We start from the raw sequence: 19,686 nt of genomic DNA, 5'->3' as shown, positions 1-19,686 counted from the left end.
ACCCCACTTTGGTTATAAATCAAATGCACATTGCTTTATATCATTTCTTCCCATCATCCAAAGCTAGGATCCAATTTCTTTTTCAGGAAATAAGTACCTATGATTCAAAAACTGTCACTGAATGACATATCTAGTGGCTCATTTTTAGATCTGTGTATGACATTAGTGTTGTTTGTAGAAACTGTCCCCAACCTTCAATTTCTGACTCTGACTTTCTTTGGATCCTACTGTCAATAAAGAAGTATGTGTATCCTCTATCAGACCTTTAATAAACATGATTGGCAGGAAGGGAATGAACACAATCTGACATGCTGACAACCAGCAGAAACAGGAGGCCTCTGGCTCTCCTCCTGCCTTTTGTCCTGAAGTCATCGAAGTTGAGAAAGAGATCCTGACTCCCTCTCATGTAGGCCCTGAGACTTTCATGTGACTGGTATCTTCCTTACGCAGAAAAGGAACATCCTGACCTGTGAGCACAAAGGGTCACAGAGTAGATTCCCAGTGGGCAGCCCGTGTTAAATTCCCCAAGATGGTAACCATAAAAGCACATTCCCTGTACAAGCTCAATAAAAGAGGTCTAAAGTAGCTGTGCAGAATGTGATAAATAGTTGAGACATAATGGCTTCCCATCGCATCAGAAAGCTATTCAGCAAATCAAGTTAAAGATTTATATCTTGATTAGGTATGTGACTTCAGGCTAGTAAATTTACATCTCTGGGCTTTAGCTTCTCTCCTGCAAGTTACTGCCTGGAAACTGTAAGGCATCTAAGGACTGACCTAGATGTGTATTTCACTCTGTGAAAGGCCATGAAGGTGTTGGTTAAGAGGAACATAGAAAGTATAAGGCTCCTACCTACCTACATGCCATTTCTCAGCGTCAGATTTTATACCAAATAGTTCTACAACTGCCAAATTACAGTGCTCTCTAAAGATTTCTGAGGCAATAACACAACTGTCACCATAGTCAGGTTAACAAAATAACGAACAGAGGAGTTTCTACCCACCTATTAACTGTGCATCACAGTGATATGTGAAAGTACTTGGGTTGACCAACTCAAAACGTACTTCATTAAATCATCCACCTTAGCTTATGACTTGGATCCAAGTCTACCTGAAATAGTTTATGTATAATCTGTGTATAATTTCCCAAACTGAACCCTCTGGGGCCTTACGGCAACTTTTCTACCATTGGATCTTAGTAGGCGTGGACGAAACACTGCAGTGTGATTTATTTATACACTGGTAAGATCTATAAGGCAGGTAGTTCAATGCACTTCCTTTAGAAAAACAAAATGATGACATGACAAGGTGAATTAAAAGTGGAAAGGGACATGAGGCACTCATCGTTCCATGCTAGACAACATGTACTGTCAACTATCATCAGCAGTAATCTCTGATCAAGGGACACTCACAGCAGTAAATGCAAGCAGCTCTGGTGTGCGATTACACAGTACAGTGAGTGCGGGGTGACAAGAAAATGCATTTCAAAAAGGAAGAAGGATCATGAAGGTTTTTAAACCATTAGGAAATAGAAAGTTCAATATAAATACACAATCAAGAGATCCCATTATCTCATTAAAATGTATTTTTAACATTCTATGTATTATATAAAAGATACATTTAATAAAGAAAAATAAAAGATTTTGAGCTGTTTTTCTATTATAATACCTTTAAAAAATCTTATCTCAACAGAGTTTGAAAACAATTTCAATGGGAGCTAGAAAGTCTTTTGGAAAATGTTTCAGCTGCCTAAGGAAACTTTAGCCAAGGTGCCCAAACTTCAGCTCAGCTTATAGAAGACAGCTTTCCCAGGTTGCCATGACAAAGATGAGAGCCTTGCAATAGGGGCAGTGAAGTGCATGAACATACGAAGAGGCCATTACTGCGTAGGTGGAAACTTAGGAAAGGAGAGGCCATGGTAGATAGTCCCCAGCTCTCTCACAGTGGCTCCCTAATCACTCCTGAAGAAGAATACGCCACGAGGTAGAAACCGGCTCATTGATTCCTTTTCTTGACACAGGGCATAGGGAAACACAGGCAGAAAAGATCACTAATGGCTGCAGTACTGTACAGTGGGAACACCTCCCAGTCTAGCCTCCTACCAGGCCATGCCATGTATAAAAGACAGAGTAGTTCTTAAATTGATAATTAAATTGATTTCTGCAAATATTTTAAAACCTGAATATTTTTTGTTTGTTTTATGTATTTTAATTTGATGTTTCCTGACTTTTTTAACCTTTTTTTTTGTACAAAGTTTTTAAACTGCAAATTGGTGGAATTTAATTTTTGTTGATGGGGAAGATAAAGAACAACTGTTTTTCAAGTCAATCAAGTAATATTTTTTCTTTTATTGGATATTTTCTTTATATTTCAAATGTTATCCCCTTTCTAGGTCTCCCCTGTGGAAACCCCCTATCCCATACCTCCTCCCTCTGCCACTATGAGGGTGCTCCCCAACTCATGCACCTACTCCAACCTTCCTGCCCTGGCATTCCCCTACACTGGGGCATCCAATCCCCTCAGGCTCAAGGGCTGATCCTCCCACTGATGTCCAACAAAGCCATCTTCTGCCATATATGTGGCCAGCACCCTGGGTTCCTACATGAGCAATCTTTGGTTGGTGGTCCAGTTGCCAGGAGCTGTGAGGGGTCTGTCCAGTTGACACTGTTGCTCCCCCCATGGGGCTGCAAACCCCCTCAGCTCCTTCAGTCCCTTCTACAACTCCTCCATCGGGGACTCCTCGCACAGTCCAATGGTTGCTGTGAACATCCACCTTTGTACTTGTCAGGCTCTGGCAGAGCCTCTCAGGAGACAGCCATATCAGGCTCCTGTCAGCAAGTAATTCCCAGCATCCACAATAGTGTCGAGGTTTGGCGATTGTATATGGCATGGATTCCCTGGTGGGGCAGTCTCTGGATGGCCTTTCCTTCAGTCTTTGCTCCACACTTTGTCTCCATATTTCCTCCTGTGAGTATTTTGTTCCCCCTTCTAAGACGGACAGAAGCATCCACACTTTAGTCTTCCTTCTTCCTGATCTTTATATGGTATGATCTTTATATGATCATAAAGATCTTTATATGATCTTTATATGGTATCTTTATATGGTATACAATTTGGTATGCAAATTGTATCTTGGGTATTCCGAACTTTTGGGCTAATATCCACTTATCAGTAAGTGCATATTGTGTGTGTTCTTTTGTGTCTAGGTTACCTCACTCAGGATATTTTCAAGTTCCATCCATTTGCCTGCAAACTTCATGAAATCATTGTTTTTAATCACCGAGTAGTATTCTATTGTGTAAATGTACCACATTTTCTGTATCCATTCCTCTGCTGAGGGACATTTGGGTTCCTTATGGGTGGTGCCATCCCTGGGCTGGTAGACTTTGGGTTCTACAAGCTGAGCAAGCCAGGGGAAGCAAGTCAGTAAGGAACATCCCTCCATGGCCTCTGCATCAGCTCCTGCTTCCTGATCTGCTTGAGTTCCTGTCCTGACTTCGTTTGGTGATTAACAGCAATGTGGAAATGTAAGCTGAATAAACCCTTTCCTCCTCAACTTGCTTCTTGGTCATGATGTTTGTGCAGGAATAGAAACCCTGACTAAAACAGAACCCATTAAGGGCCTGACCTGAACTACCTTTCTGAAAAGTTCAGATTTAAAAAAGAAAACAAGTTTCTTTATTTTATATGCATTGATGTGAGGGTGTTAGGTCCCCTGAGTTTAATTCCCAACACCTGAATGACAGCTTACAACTGTCTGGAACTCACTGAGCCATCTTTCAATCCCCCAAATTTTAGATTTTAAAATTAAAATTTGACAACATTTTCAGATAAATATAGGAGTTTTCGGTAGAAAGGCAAATGCTTATGACCTGGATACCGCATTTCCTAGCTTCTAGAAGAGTTAAGATTCTTTTTCCTCTTTAAGTCACCAGGTCTCTGGACTGGAGGGATGGCTCAGTGATGGACAAGAACTGCTCTTACAGAATGGCCTAATTTGAGTGCCAGCAGCCACGCTGGGTAGTTCTCAACTGTCTGGAACTCCAGTGCTAGGAGAGTTGATGGCTTTGGCCTCAGTGGCTAATTGTACTCACAAGTACACACACACACACACACACACACACACACACACTTAAAAAGAATAAAACAAATCCTTGTTGAGTTACACAGTGTCTGTGTGGTGTTTCATATTGTGGTACAAAACAGAACCAGGCTAAAAACTGGCACCAGACAAGCCTGGTGTAGCTATGAACAAACATATGAACTGGGCTTTGACACTGGGTAATGGCGGCTGGAGCAGTGTTGAAGGGCATGCTGGGAAATATGTCCATTGCTGTGAATCAACTGGTCCCAGCAGTTCTGGGGAAGTTTCAGAAGGAAAGGAGCTGCAGGCAGGTCCCAGGCCCTTCAGGTTAATAAGTGGTAATCACACCTGGGTAGAAATGCAGGTCCTGAGGTGATCTAGATGACATCTCAGGGTGAAATGAGGAACAAGGAGCAGAGGTCACTGGAAATGGGCATGAAGGTGAGTGCCTGGAATCTCAGTACTCAAGCGTCTGAAGCAGGAAGGGGGCACTTGAGGCTAAAACTGGCTCCATCTTGAGCTTGCTTGGTTTGTTGTTTGTTGTTTTTAATTAAATTTTCCCAAAACTAAAATTCCAAGCAAGTACTACCAAAAGCTCTCTTTAGGGGGGAAAAGGTGCAAAGAATTTGGCTGCCCTGAGTCCTAGGACTTTAGGGAATGCAGAACAAAAGTGTGGCAAACTGGGATATGTGGTAGGGGGAAAAGGTAGGTAAGCAGCAGAGCATTCAGGACGCTGCCCGGTTCCCTCTAACTGCACACAGTCATAGTGCAGCGAAGGGAAATGATCGACAGGCAACACTTATAACTCAAGGAGAGCTCATGGAATGAGGTGAACACTCAGCCTAGCCGTGTAATGACTGTAAACCAGGTTTGGGAGGAATGCCAGATGTGGCTAAGTAACCTCTTATAAAGAAACTGTTATGGAGAGAGGGAAATGGGTTTTCCTCAGCACACGACGACACAATGATGCTGAAGGCACTTCAGGGTTTTCAAGATAAGCTAGTATCGAGAAATATAATGTGGCGAGGGGGGTCCCATGGCGGCCTGTGCCAAGGTGTGCTCCTGGGAAATTGTTCCATGCAACAGATCTGGTGTAAAGGGGTCTACTGGAGGAAGGGAGGGGAGACCAAGGAAGTGGTAGAGGCAGAAGAGTGGCCATATAGACAGGCAGATCAGAGCAGAGCCATGAGGACAGAGAAGAGGTTGAGGCACAAAGAAAGGGGCAGAGAGGAGCTCACTGGGAATCCCTGAGAACAGAGCTGACGTAGCCTGTGGTCCTTTTATACGCAGCCCACACCGGAAGCACCTGGCCAGGGCAGGTGATGGCCACAGGTGATGACTTAAGCCCTTGCTAGAGCCCTGGGAGGAGCCTGGTGGGATTACCTGTGAGCCAACAGTTAGGACCTTTGACGGGGTGTCTAGAGGGCTCCCTGAAGTAACCAAACATCTGTCTGCTGTTATAAGGTCTCTGCTTCCCACATTCTGCTGCAAGGGCTCCAGTAGGCCCTTATGCAGCCCAGGCTGCTGCTCTGGAAGGTACAAGCAGTAAACATCATTGGTGTTTGTGTGATAATCACGGAATCCAAGGCTTTTCCCACTTAGATTTCCAAAGGATGTGACCTACTGAGTGGGAGCACTGTCAGTCATTGTAGCCTGAATCTATATGGGGCTGGGGCAACTCTTGGACCACTGATACAGATAAAAATTCCACACAGTGGGGCCACTCTTGGATCAATGAGATAGATATAAAAATCCCACACAGTGGGGCCACTCTTGGACCACTGACACAGATATAAAGAGCCTATACAGTGGGGCCACTCTTGGACAGATACAGATATAAAATGCCCACATAGTGGTATCACTTTTGAAACTACAGACCCACACATATATGGAAAGATTTAAAAAGGTTGCAGAGGCTTGTGGGTCCTCCTCTGAATCAAGGAGTCAATGAAGGTAGTGTTTCCCATAAAGAGGCAGCACCTCTGTCCTGTTGGGTTTCACACCTACTGGGGACCTGCAGTCTGTTCTCCTCCTTTTCAAATGAGACTATCTTTCCTATGCCTGCCTGGACATTGTGTTTTAGGAACCACAGGGCTTATACTGATTGCACAGACTCCTGTCTGGAGGAAAATGCACCAGCCTCATCTACATCTGATTTACATGAGAAAGGCTATAGAAGTTTGAAGCAGGCTGGAACAAGTTAAGACTTTGGAGTTAATGGAAAGGAATGATTATATTTCACATTTGAAAAGAACGTGGACTGAGGGGACACAAAGTGCCCTAAGGCTCCAATGCTCAACTCTGGCACCCAGCAGCTGGTGTTTGGCTTTTTGGTTTTGTTTTTGGGTTTTTTGTTTTTTGGGTTTTTTTTTTTTTTGGTTGGTTTTTGTTATTTGGGGGGGAGGGCACTTCTGGAAACTTCAAGAGGAAGTAGGTCACTGGATGGCGACATGACTTTGAAGGTTCCAGCTAGTCTGCCACAACAGGAGGAGCCTCTGCTGAACTGACACCTGGGTCATTGTCTTACTCCAGGCCCAGAACACAGAGCCCAGTGACAATGGACTGAACCTTCTCAAAAGATAAGCAATTAACTCCTTCCTTAAACAATTAGAATGTTTCAAAGGCAACTGGGAATTCTGCCACAAGAGAGCAAGATGTATTAAGCAACGATATTAGGACATAGGACTAATTTGAGGCATTGATCTCCTACACAGGAGGACAGAAATCGATTATATGCAAATACTATACATATAAATGCTGTACATATGGATGAGAGCACCTGGAAAACACAGTTTCTATGTGGAACCAACTTCTCACTGATAGCAAAGATAACAGAAAAGGGAGTCTCAGGGGCTGGGAGCAGAGATTTCCTACTTGGGTTTTCTTATTTAGACTTTGTAACCACACACAGTGGTTACTCCTACTGATCCAGTCTCAAAGATTCAACAACTGACTGAGCTGGCAAAGTTCTCCAAGTTGACAGCCTATAAGGTCTGCTGAGCTACAGTCTAAAGAACACCGTGCTTTTCCACACCAGGCTAATGGGTTACAAGCTAAAACCATGGTGGGCAGTAAGCCCTGTAGGTTCTTTCAAATATCTTAAGGAAACACAGCTCGACCTTTATCTAGACAGCACTTCAAGTTACAGTGGGTCCTTACTTGCGCATTCAACAGCAAGCACACTGCATAAAATCAAGAAAGCATCTGGATCATTTTTCTTAAACTCATAACATAATACAATTATGTGTGCCGCCATGCTTGCCCGCCCTGAACCCCAGGGGGAAAATATAGCATTGTGCAATCACTGATAATTCTACAACTTCAAACTTTAATCTGAGAAATCTGCGGATGCTACTTACTGTGGCCCTTAACTAGTAAATTGTGGCAAATTCTGGAGAAAGTATAAGTAGCACTCAAGAAAATAATCTGGGTCAAGATCCTGCGTCTGCCGAAGGGCTATCTCAGAAAGGTGTTTCCCAGAACATGGGTCCCATGTCACCATCATGAGAGGCACCGGGATGCTCAAGCATTGATTTACCTCTTCCTCATCACAGTGATGTCACACTAAATGTGCTACTTAATGATTCTCTATGCCTTGAGGTTAAGAATCCCGAAATATATGAATAAACTTTTAAATCTATATAAATATATATATACAAAAATATATAAATATCAAATATTAATATCTATCTATATCTTTTTAAAATCTGAATTTGTATACCTGTATTATCTGCTTTTTCTAGCATTTTAAGTTTTGATGTTGAACGTTTTGCAATGACAGTTCAGGCATTGTAAGCTGCCTTCCTCCAAATCACACATAGTTCAGGATGATTGGACAAATCACAAAACTGAGAATCCATTATAACACCAAAATATTTAAGAAGTTTGAGAAAGCTACTGTCAAACTTGAAGTACACAAGCAAAACAAACAAACAAACAAACAGGTTGGCAGTTGTTTAAATGTTTCTCTCTAAATGTTTACTTTGCTCTTTAAATATTCCTACTGGTTCTTGTTAGTATCTATAGGATTGTAATCATTACAAATACATTCTTCCAAGAAGAAAAAAATCATTTATAATTATATACATTCCCAAATATATTATTATTTTCTATGTTATTTACTCTCTGCATACATTGCCTGTAAATCCATGGATCCAATCAACCAGAAAATCCAGAACAAAGTGCATCTGAATGAGCAGTAATTATTCCTAAACAATACCATATGACAAGTGTTCACACAGTTTAAATCATATTAGATATTATAAGTAAACCAGAGGTCATTTAAAATATATATGAGGATGCACAAAGTTACATGCAAATATTTTACCTATGGGCCCTGGGCATCTGTACTTTTAATATTTGTGTAGGCTCTGGAAATTAGTCTCCCATGTATATTAAAAATGAGTATAATTTTATTTTCTCCATATCCTAACAATTGAAAAATAATTTTATTTTGTTCATATTGGAAAGAATATTTAACCTCCTGAAAATTCTCAATGCAAATTTTGAAGTAGTGACCTTTCTTTCTTTAGTTGCTAGGTCTCACTCTCATTGAGAAACAAGCTGCATGTAATGGATAACCATTTCACCCTCAGATCACAGGACAGTGCCTGAAAGACAGTGGACCGGTAGAGGCTTTTCCAGATGAAGGAAAGACACCTGCTTGGCATTGGCATGTAATTTTCAGTCACTGTCATCATTACCAACATCAGTCACTTTGGTGTGGAAGTATTTTTGTTTTTGATTTTGTCTTTGAAAATTTATCAAAATGTACATAACAGCACACATGCTTTTGTTTGGTTTTCTACACTGTTAAAAAAAGTGTTCATTTGAAACTGAAATTACTAACAATTTGCTTCTATATGGCTTCAATTCGCTAAATCAAATTTTAATCTGTTTATAAGAATTCTGAAAAATCTATTGGAAGAGACTCAATTAAAGTCAACAGCACAGTTTCCCCTAAATCCTCTGCCTTTGAAACAAATGAAAGGATGAAGTATGGAGGCTTTGAGAACAGGGTTAATACATCCCACTATTAATGGGTCTCTTTCCATTAGAAGGTGATACTTGCATAGATTCGTACAGCTAACAAATTCTTAAAAGCCTCATACAGACTGCTCCTGCAAAGACTCCATATCCCAATAAATCCTAGAGAACCTGCTGCACTCAGAACAGTTGGTAAGAAACATCCCCCCTTGCGCTCCCCTTCCTTCCATCCCTCCCATCCATTCTGCCTGGTCCTTGCTGCTGAGGAAGACTCATAGGTGGTCTGCTTCCGTGAAGACCCCATATCCCAACCCATCCTAGAGGACCTGCTGCACTCAGATGAGTTGGACCCACTGCACTCAGAGCAGTTGAGGATCAGCTGCACTCAGCGCAGTTGGACAACAGCTTGACTGCTCCATGGCAGACCCAACAGTCTGAAGGCCTCCCAGGAGATCTACTGCAGCCAGCACAACAGATCAGCAGCTTCTCTGCACCTGTTAAGAGCCCCCAGTTAGAAGGTCCCACAGGTGGTCTGTTACAGCCAGGGCCTAAAGTCTACCAGGAGACCTGAAGCAACCCAGAGACAAATGAGGCAGACTCCATACAGTCACCCAGATCAACAAACACCAGGGATATCCAGACAGTGAAAGGCAAGTGCAAGATCATAAGCAACAGAAGCCAAAATACATGGGCATCATCAGAACCCAGTTCTTTCACCACAGCAAGCCCTGAATTTACCAACACACCTGAAAATCAGGAATCTGCCCTAAAATCCTATCTCATGAAGATAATAGAGTCCTTTAAGGAGGATATCAATAACTCACTGAAAGAAATACAAGAAAACACAGGCAAACAGGTGAAGAAATAGAATAAAGCGATCTAAGATATAAAAGTGGAAGTAGAAACAATAAAGAAAATGCAAATGGAGGCAAACCTGGAAATGGAAAACCTAGACAAGAGGTCAGGAATTACAGATGTAAGTATTACCAACAGAATACAAGAGATAGAAGAGAGAATCTCAGAAAATACAGTAGAAGAGATTGACACAACTGTCAAAGAAAATTCAAAACATAAAAAACTCCTAACCCAAAGCATCAGGAAATTCAGGACACAATGAAAAGACCAAATCTAAGAATAATAGGAATAGAAGAGAACAAAGATTCCCAGCTCAAAGGACCTGAAAATGTCTTTAACAAAATCATAGAAGAAAACTTACCCAACCTAAAGAAAAAGATGGACATAAAGGTAACAGAACGCCAAATAAATGGGACCAGGAAAGAAAATCTTCTTATCACACAATTATCAAAACACAAAATGCACAGAGCAAAGAAAGAATATTAAAACCTGCAAGGGAAGTCAAGTAACATACAAAGATAGACCTATCAGAATTACATGAGATTTCTCAACAGATAATATGAAAGCCAGAAGAGCCTGGTCAGAGGTCATGCAGACTCTAAGAGAACACAAATATAGCCAGGCTACTATACCCAGCAAAACTCAATCAACATAGATGGAGAAAACAAAATATTCCAGGACAAAACCAAATTCAAGCAGTATCTATCTATCAACCCAGCCTTACAGAGGATCCTGGAAGGAAAAATCCAACAAAAGGAAGATACCTGCACCAAAGAAAGGACAAGATATTAAGCATCTCACAACAAAGTCAAAAGCAGAGAGCCACAAGCACATAAAGCCACCTACAAAAGCGAACATGTCAGGAAACAACAGTCATCTCTCTTTAATATCTCTCAATATTAATGGACTCAACTCACCTATAAAAATACATAAGCTAGCAGACTAGATATGCAAACAAGATTCAACATTTTGCTGCATACAAGAAACATGCCTCACCAACAAAGACAGGCACTATTTCAGAGTAAAAGGATGGAAAAAAGTCTTCCAAACAAATGGTCTAAGGAAACAAGCAGGAGTCCTAATATCCAATAAAATAGACGTTCAAACAAAAGTTATCAAGCGTGATGAAGAAGGACACTTCATATTCATCAAGGGGGAAATCCACCAAGAGAAACTCTCAATTTTGGACATCTATGCCCCAAATGCAAGAGCACCTAAATTCATAAAAGAAACTTTACTAAAACTCAAAACACACATTGAACCCCACACAATAATAGTGGGAGATTTCAACACTCCACTCTCACCAATGGATAGGTCATTGAAACAGAAACTAAACAGGGACACAGTGAAACTAAGAAAGGTTATGAACCAAATGCATTTAACAGATATCTACAGAACATTTCACCCTAAAAGAAAAGAATACACATTTTTTCTCAGCATCTCATGGAACCTTCTCCAAAATCGACCATATAATTGGTCACAAAACAACCCTCAACAGATACAAGAAGACTGAAATAATACCATGCATCCTATCAGACCACCATGGCCTAAGGCTGGTCTTCAATAACAGCAAAAACTATAGAAAGCCCACATACATGTGGAAACTGAACAACTCTTTACTCAGTGATAACTTGGTCAAGGAAGAAATAATGAAAGAAATTAAAGACTTCCTGGAATTTAATGAGAATGTTGACACATCATACCCAAACCTATGGGACACAATGAAAACAGTGCCCTAAATGCCCTGGTAGAGAAACTGGAGAGATCTTACACTAAGAACTTAACAGCACAGCCAAGAGCCCTAGAACAAAAAGAAGCAAACTCACCTAAGAGTAGAAGGCAGGAAATAGTCAAACTCAGGGCCAAAATTAACCAAATAGGAACAAAGAAAGCAATACAAAGAATCAGCAAAACCAAAAGCTGGTTCTTTTAAAGAATAAACAAGATAGATAAACCCCTAGCTAAACCAACTAAAGGGACAAGAGGCAGTATCCAAATCAATAAAATTAGAGATGAAAAGGGAGACATAACAACAGAAATGGAGAAAATACAAAAAGTCATCAGATCCTACTATAAAAGTGTATACTCAACAAAACTGGAAAAATCTAGATTAAATTGATGGTTTTCTAGACAGATGCCACATACCAACGTTAAATCAAGTGCAGGTAAACTATCTAAACAGGCCCATATCACACAGGGAAATAGAAGTCATTAAAAACCTCCCAACCAAAAAAAAAAAAAAAAAAAAAGCCCAGGGCCAGATGGATTTAGTGCAGAATTCTTCCAGACCTTCAAAGAAGACCTGATACCAAGTATTTTCCTCAAACTATTCCATAAAATAGAAACAGAAGAAATACTACCTAACTCATTCTATGATGCCACAATTACTCTGATACCTAAACCACACAAGGACGTAACCAAAAAAGAGAACGTCAGACCAATCTCACTTATGAATATCAATGCAAAAATACTCAATAAAATTCTTGCAAACTGAATCTAAGAACACATCAAAACCATCATTCACCATGATCAAGTAGGCTTCATCCCAGGGATGCAAGGTTGGTTTGATAACAAAAATCCATTAACATAATTCACTATTTAAATAAACTCAAAGGAAAAAAAATCACATGATCATCTCCTTAGATGCTGAAAAAGCATTTGACAAAATACAACACCCCTTCATGTTAAAAGTATTGGAGAGATCAGGAATTAAAGGCCCATAACTAAACATACAAAAAGCAATTTACTGCAAACCAACAGCCAATATCAAATTAAATGCAGACATACTTGAAGCAATCCCACTGAACTGGGGACAAGACAAGGATGCCCACTCTCCCCATATCTATTCAATGCAGTACTTGAAGTGTTAGCTAGAACAATAAGACAACAAATCAAGGGGATACAAATTGGTAAAGAAGAAATAAAGGTATCACTATTTGCAGGTGATATGATAGTATACATAAGCGACCCCAAAATTCTACCAGAGAACTTCTCCAGTGGTTAAACAACTTCAGCAAAGTGGCCAGATATAAAATTAACTCAAATAAATCATTAGCTTTCCTTTATACAAAGGATAAACAGGCTGAGAAAGAAATTAGGGAAACAATTCCCCTCACAATAGCCACAAATTGCATAAAATATATTGGGGTAACTCTAACCAAACAAGTGCAAGACATGTATAACTTCAAGTCTCTCAAGAAAGAAACTGAAGAAGATATCAGGAAATGGAGAGATCTTCCATGCTCATGGACTGGAAGAATTAAGATAGTAAAAATGGCCATCCTACCAAAGGCAATCTATAGATTCAATGCAATCCCCATCAAAATTCCAACACAATTCTTCAAAGACATGGAAAGAGCAATTCTCAAATTCACCTGGAAAGGCAAAAACCCCAGAATAGCACAAACAATTTTAACAGTAAGAGAACAGCTGGGAATATCACCATCCCTGACCTCAAGCTTCACTACAGAGCAACAGTGATAAAAACTGCATGGTATTATTGGTTCAGAGACAGAAATGTTGATCAGTGGAATAGAATTGAAGACCCAGAAATAAAACCACACACTTACTGCCACTTGATTTTTGACAAAGCTGCCAAAAATATACAATGGAAAAAAGAAAGCATCTTCAATAACTGGTGGTGGTCTAACTGGCTCTCTGTCTGTATTAAGAATGAAAATTGAGCCATATGTTTCAACCTTGTACAAAGTTCAAGTGCAAGTGGTTCAAGGACCTCAAAATAAAACCAGATACATTGAATCTAATAGAATAGAAAGTGGGAAAGAGCCTTGAACTCATTGACACAAGGGGAAATTTCCTAAACAGAACTCCCATGGCTCATGGTCTAAGATCAAGAATTGATAAATGGTACCTCCTAAAACTGGAAAGCTTCTGTAAGGCAAAGGACATAGTCAATAAGACAAATCAGCAACCTACAGATTGGGAAAAAAATCTTCACTTACCCCACATCTGATAGCTGGCAAATATCGAAAATATATAAAGAACTCGGGAAGTTAATCACCAAAAACCCAAACAACCCAATCAAAAAATGGGGTATATAACTAAACCAAGAATTCACAACTGAGGAATCTCAAATGGCCAAGAGGCACCTAAAGAAATGTTCAAAGTTTTTAGTGATCAGAGAAATGCAAATTAAAATGACCCTGAGATTCTACCTTATACCAGTCTGAATGGCTAAGATCAAAACCACAGATGACAACACATGTTGGAGAGGATATGGAGAAAGAGGAACACTCCTCCATTGCTGGTGGGATTGCAAACTGGTACAACCACTCTGGAAATCAATCTGGAGGTTCCTCAGAAAACTGGAAATAGATCTACCTGAAGATACAGCTCTATCATTCTTGGGAATATACCCAAAAGATGCCCTACCATGCCACAGGGGCATATGTTCCACTATGTTTATAGCAGCCTTATTTGTGATAGCCAGGAGCTGGAAACAACCTAGATGTCCCATGACAGAAGAATGGATAAAGAAAACGTGGTTCATTTACACAATGGAATACTACTCAGCTAATAAGAACGAGGACATGCTGTGTTTTGCAGGCAAATGGATGGAACTAGAAAATATCATCCTGAGTGAGGTGACTCAGACCCAAAAGGACATGCATGGTATGTACTACAGATTAAAGGAAGTTGGAATTGACAAATATGATCACCTTTTCATGAGAAAGTCCAGAATTTGCTCTGACTTTTCAAGACTGTTTACATATCAGTAAAAAGAATAAAAGAAGAGAAGGAACAGATGAAAGAAAAAATTCCACACTGGCAGAAAGAATAATAGATTATTAACATTAAAGTACATTCATGGTAGTCAACCTTACAATATTTACTAATCATTGGATACAGCATTGACCACAAAGACCTGGTAAGGAGACTTATTAACACGTCAGGAGCTTTGCTGGGAAGTGTTCATGTGTCATTTCTCTATACTGAAGTATGTGTATATGTATGTGTGTGTGTGTTTGTGTGTGTATGTACATGAATGTGTGCATGTGTGTGTATGTCTGTGTGTGTGCATGTATGTTCTTCTGTACCTACGTGTGTATATGTGCATATTTGTGTACACATGTGTCTGTTTATCTGTGTATGTGTGTGCACATATGCCCATACAGGCACATGTACATTCTTCTGTGACATGCAAGCTGAATGAAGAATATTTTCAGGAGGTAAATGTGGCCTCCCTTCCCCCAGCCTGGAACCTGTTTGCTCAAGGGTGGAGCTACCTGCTCATTCGTCCTGCCACGCCTACTGCTGGACCCTGCCTTTGCTGCCTGGAGGCACACACGTGTTCGTCCTGCTACTGGACCCTGAGTTACTTGGTGAAATATTGGGTTCCCTCCCCTTTCCTTTATAACTGAGTGTCTGGAAATAGTAAAATTGAGCTTTGATCAGGATCTTGTCTTAGCTCCATTCATTCTTCCGCCCCGTCTAGATTCCTCTCTTTTCAGCTCGAACTGCCATTCTCAGTTGAACCGTTCGTGTTGTGGACTGCGGGCAGGCCGCAACAGTAAAGTCAACTAGAGTGGGGAAAGAGTCAGAACCACAATGGTGGGGAAAATACAAGACAAGTTCAGTGCTGTGTGCATGTATGATAACGAAGACCACGATTCTGTACTCTAAGCAACTACATAATAAACGTAAGAGAATAACAGACTCTGAAGAATCCTGACCAGGGGAACTAAAAGCCTTTCTAACAGCATAACAGGTCATCTCCTTGCCAATAAGGAACTTACACGCTAGACAAGGCTATTTCACTAAGATTTGAAACTTTACTAGGGAGATTTTGTCGAGTGAGATGCAACATGGTAGAGGGAAACACACACACACACACACACACACACACACGGAAGCTAATTTCACACTGAGCTGTAGGAAGATAGTTACACAATGTTTATAAATAAAATAAAATAATATATCCAAGCAGCAGGGGGCACTAGTGCACCTCTCCGACAGTTTACTTTCCGAGCCTGGAATGGCTTCAGCTGTCCAGACAGGATGTGTATTCTCTTTTCTCCTTTGCATGGGACTTAATTTTTAAAATAACACTGTATGGTTTGAATGTTTAAATATAGATGATTTAATGTCATTAAATAATATTCTGACAAATGTTTAAAACTTAGTTTTCAAGTGTAATCAATAACAGTATCTCAGCAAATTTATTAGAAATAAGTAACTCAAATCACCTAACTACTGCATCTGTGCACAGCCAGGGACAAACTCTGTCACAAGACTATCACTTGGCATTGTTGTTTGTTTTCAATTAAATACTTAAAGAGTTACATGTTTAAAATACCCCAACTTTTTGGATTCCTTGTCTTTTTGGGTTTGTTTTGTTTCTCTTGTCTTTTGTTTTGTTTTCTCATATTCACGTGTATCCTGCAAAGTTGTTGGGTTTTTTTTCCCCAGAATAAAAAGCTCTAATTAAGAGATCTGGAGGGTGGGCCAAGGGAGACAGAGAAAGTAAGGGCAAGAGAGAGCTCGGGAGAAACCTCCATCCATGCTCTATACTCTTCAAACTATGACCAAGATCCTTTCAGAATTCAAAGGCCATGACAGTCACACCCTATCAGAGACTTCTCATCTATGACACAGATCGGACTTTTTAGTTTGAGTTAAATGCTGGCACCTGACCATCTTTCCAGCTTCACGTCTTGATCAGCCCTCCTTTAACCCTGAGTGCCAAATGTTCTGTGGACACAGCTCAGGGACTCAGAACACACTGCTGCTGAAGGTCTCCATGGTCTTTGTCCTGCACTGCTTTCTCTGGCTCAGTTCCTGAGAAAAGCCTTTTCCTTGCAGATAAGCCCAGCATTCTGCCAATCTCCCAGTCTTACAGGCTCTACACGTTTCCTTTTACCAATTCTACACATAATAATTGAACACTTCTTTAATTGACTAGTATCTAATATTTTTATGATTTAAAAAATTAAATATTAAATATTAAAGCAGAAATTTAAATTCTTGATATTCATTATAATGGATTTATAAATATAAAAGAACTATGATTATGAAAATATGGTATTAATACTATAGTGAATGATAAATCTTGGAAACTTCACAAAGATCATTCTTCTGTTTGTCTTCAAATTTCCAGTGCCTCTAATAGGACCTGTGGGGGCCCAATCTGCTCGGGCTGCCATAATAAAACTCCATAAACAAAAGGACCTCAACAGCAGCAATGTACTTCTGTATGGTTTTAGAGGCTAAGTGTTCAAGGTCAGGCACCAGCTGTCTGGCTCTGGTGAGGGTAGACAGTTACCTTTCCTCTTGGCCCTCACATAGTCTCCCTTGCCTTATAAGCTGAAGCCCTGCTGGATTGGCCTTATCCTTATGACTTATTTTCCCTTCGTTATCTAGAAGCCTCACCTTCAGATACAGTACCAGCCCAGCATCAACAAATTGACCCAAGAAGCTTACAATTCGGCCAAATTGGATGGAACTCCTTACACCTTTGGGTTCTATGTGACCTTGACAAGTTGTTAAACGTTGTTTAGTGTTGCTGATATCATGAGTATAGAATTGACAGCTGTCAGTGTGTGTACGGAACAAGAGAGGATGGGGCCCAGAATGCCTATTGGTTCAATGTGAAAAATGCCAGATCACAAACAGGAGAGTGCTGAAAAAGGCAGCCATGACATCTAGGATGGACCATTAGTGGAAATGAAAGGAGAAACAGCCAGACCCTGAAAAGGGCACTGTTGATTAGTGATACATGTCATAGGGTGAGCTAGGGGACCTGACATGGCCTTCAGTGTGCACTCGAACATCATAGAACTCTAGAGGATGCTGTTGTGTGAAAGTTGCCTCCCATATTTGTACAGAGATGGCATAAACGCTCTCATGTCTTTATTTACAAACCCTCAGTTGCGGATTGGTTTTTAACAAAGACACTGTGGATCAGTGTTTACTGCAGCGGGGAGAGTTGTCTGGGCAGGGGTCAGAATGTAGGGGTTTAGGAAAGAGAACTAAAGACCTCTCCAGTGCTCACTTCAGAACTATTTAATAAAGAACTGGTTTGACTCTTCCATCACCCACCTGTGCTAATGCAGGGGCTGCCGGGAACACAACCAGCAGCTACTTGTTCTAATGACAGGTGGGTCATGTGATGGGTAGGTCACGTGGTTCCTTTACCTTTTTGATAATTCTGTTCATATTCTTTCTGGCCTGATTACCTAGATGGTATCTTTTGTTCATAATCTTAAGATGTTTCATTACTTACTCATTACTTCTAAATATTTTTGTGTTTCTCCAGTAGCAGCATGACCAGATATATTTTAATATATGTAAAATTAACATATACTTAATTATTATATAAATATATTTTATCCTATAAGATAGTTTCAATCATTTACATATATTATTTTAATAGTGAATACTCATTATACTAATAATGCACAGAGAGAAAAGGCAGACTGGAAGCTGCTGGGGACAGTGGCAAGACAAATGGGCATGACAAACTTCTGGGTCTCAGTTCCTAAACTGTTTGGTGGTGGTTGGTATTTGAATAACTGAATTGAAAGTATTGAATATTACTAGATTATATTCTTAAAATGAGTAGATTTTACAGTTCACAAATTACATTTTCAAAATATCTAAAAATCCATATCTACATGTATGTCTATATATTTCACAGTCTCTCTTCTAGGAAGCCTTCTTGCCCAGATACTGGTGCAGGCTCTAGTGAAGGCACCAGTCTGCCCCCATTCCTACCCCGGCACTTATCAGACTAGGCTACATGGGTCGGGTCTGTTGTAAACCTTAAAGCTCCACTCCCTTCCACGTCATGTCCCAGTGTTTCCCAGAGCTGTCCAGGCTCACTGCCTCAACACACTGTGGACTCAATCATTTATCCTTGGTGTCTCAGTCTCCTTACACTTAAGGCAGAGGTGACAGATTATCTTCCTCAGAGGGCTACTCTGAAGAATAAATGATAGAAATACAAATAATGTAAATATAAACAACTTGACTATTGAATAGCTCTGAATCAATTAGCGATGGAAAGGCATGTCGCCCGCCCCCCCCATCATTAGTTGCCAGAAAAATACAAAGCTGATTCTAAGGGTATGCTGCTGCTCATTGGCCTGAATGGACAGACTGCAAACATGAAAGTAGGAGAGCAACTGGAATCTTCACGCACTGATACTGGAATGTACACTTAGGAAGACTTGTTAGCAATTTCTTAAAAACGTAATGCATATCTGCCATGTGACTAAGGTTCTCACCTCCAAATACATCCCAAAAATTACAAAATAAGAGAGGGCTTTACACAAATTTCTATAGCCTAAGATGACTACAACGACAAGCACAGATCATTGAAAATGTGTAAGTACTGAGGTCCCTCAGCAGGAAACAGCAGTGATTGTCACACTCTTAAATGACATAGAATTCAGCAAACTACTGCACACAGTATACAAGTAAAACTGTAAAATCTGATGCTGGGGCAGATACAAGGCAAAGGGAATGCACGTGATTTTATTTCGTTTGAAAGGAGACAAGGATAGGTGACATCAGCCAATGGAGACAGAGATCTGCAGCAGGTAGCTTGGAGTGGGAGGGCCTTGTCTGAAAGAGGGTAAAACGGACTTCTCTGGTCATGGGAATGTTGTATATCCTGAACTGACATATATTAGAATTAATTAAATTTACCAAGCTGTAAGCTAGTTTCATTCTATACAAAGTATATCCAATAAAATGTTGACATGAAAAGTTTCAAGTTTTCACCCTCTGAAGTGTACCAG

The 19,686-nt window shown here is 40.3% G+C and overlaps 1 protein-coding gene across 9 annotated transcripts in view; it reads right to left on the bottom strand.

Moving 5' to 3' along the window:
* Positions 1–19,686, bottom strand: part of Rnf180 (ring finger protein 180) — a 179,322-nt gene that overhangs the window by 131,230 nt on the left and 28,406 nt on the right. The gene's annotated exons all lie outside the window — the stretch shown is intronic.

The sequence above is a fragment of the Mus caroli genome, unplaced genomic scaffold (assembly GCF_978045245.1).
Source record: "Mus caroli unplaced genomic scaffold, Mus_caroli_1 scaffold_15, whole genome shotgun sequence".
NCBI classification, from domain to species: domain Eukaryota; kingdom Metazoa; phylum Chordata; class Mammalia; order Rodentia; family Muridae; genus Mus; species Mus caroli.
Note: the sequence above shows the minus strand (reverse complement) of the source record. Positions and strands in the feature narration are given on the sequence as shown.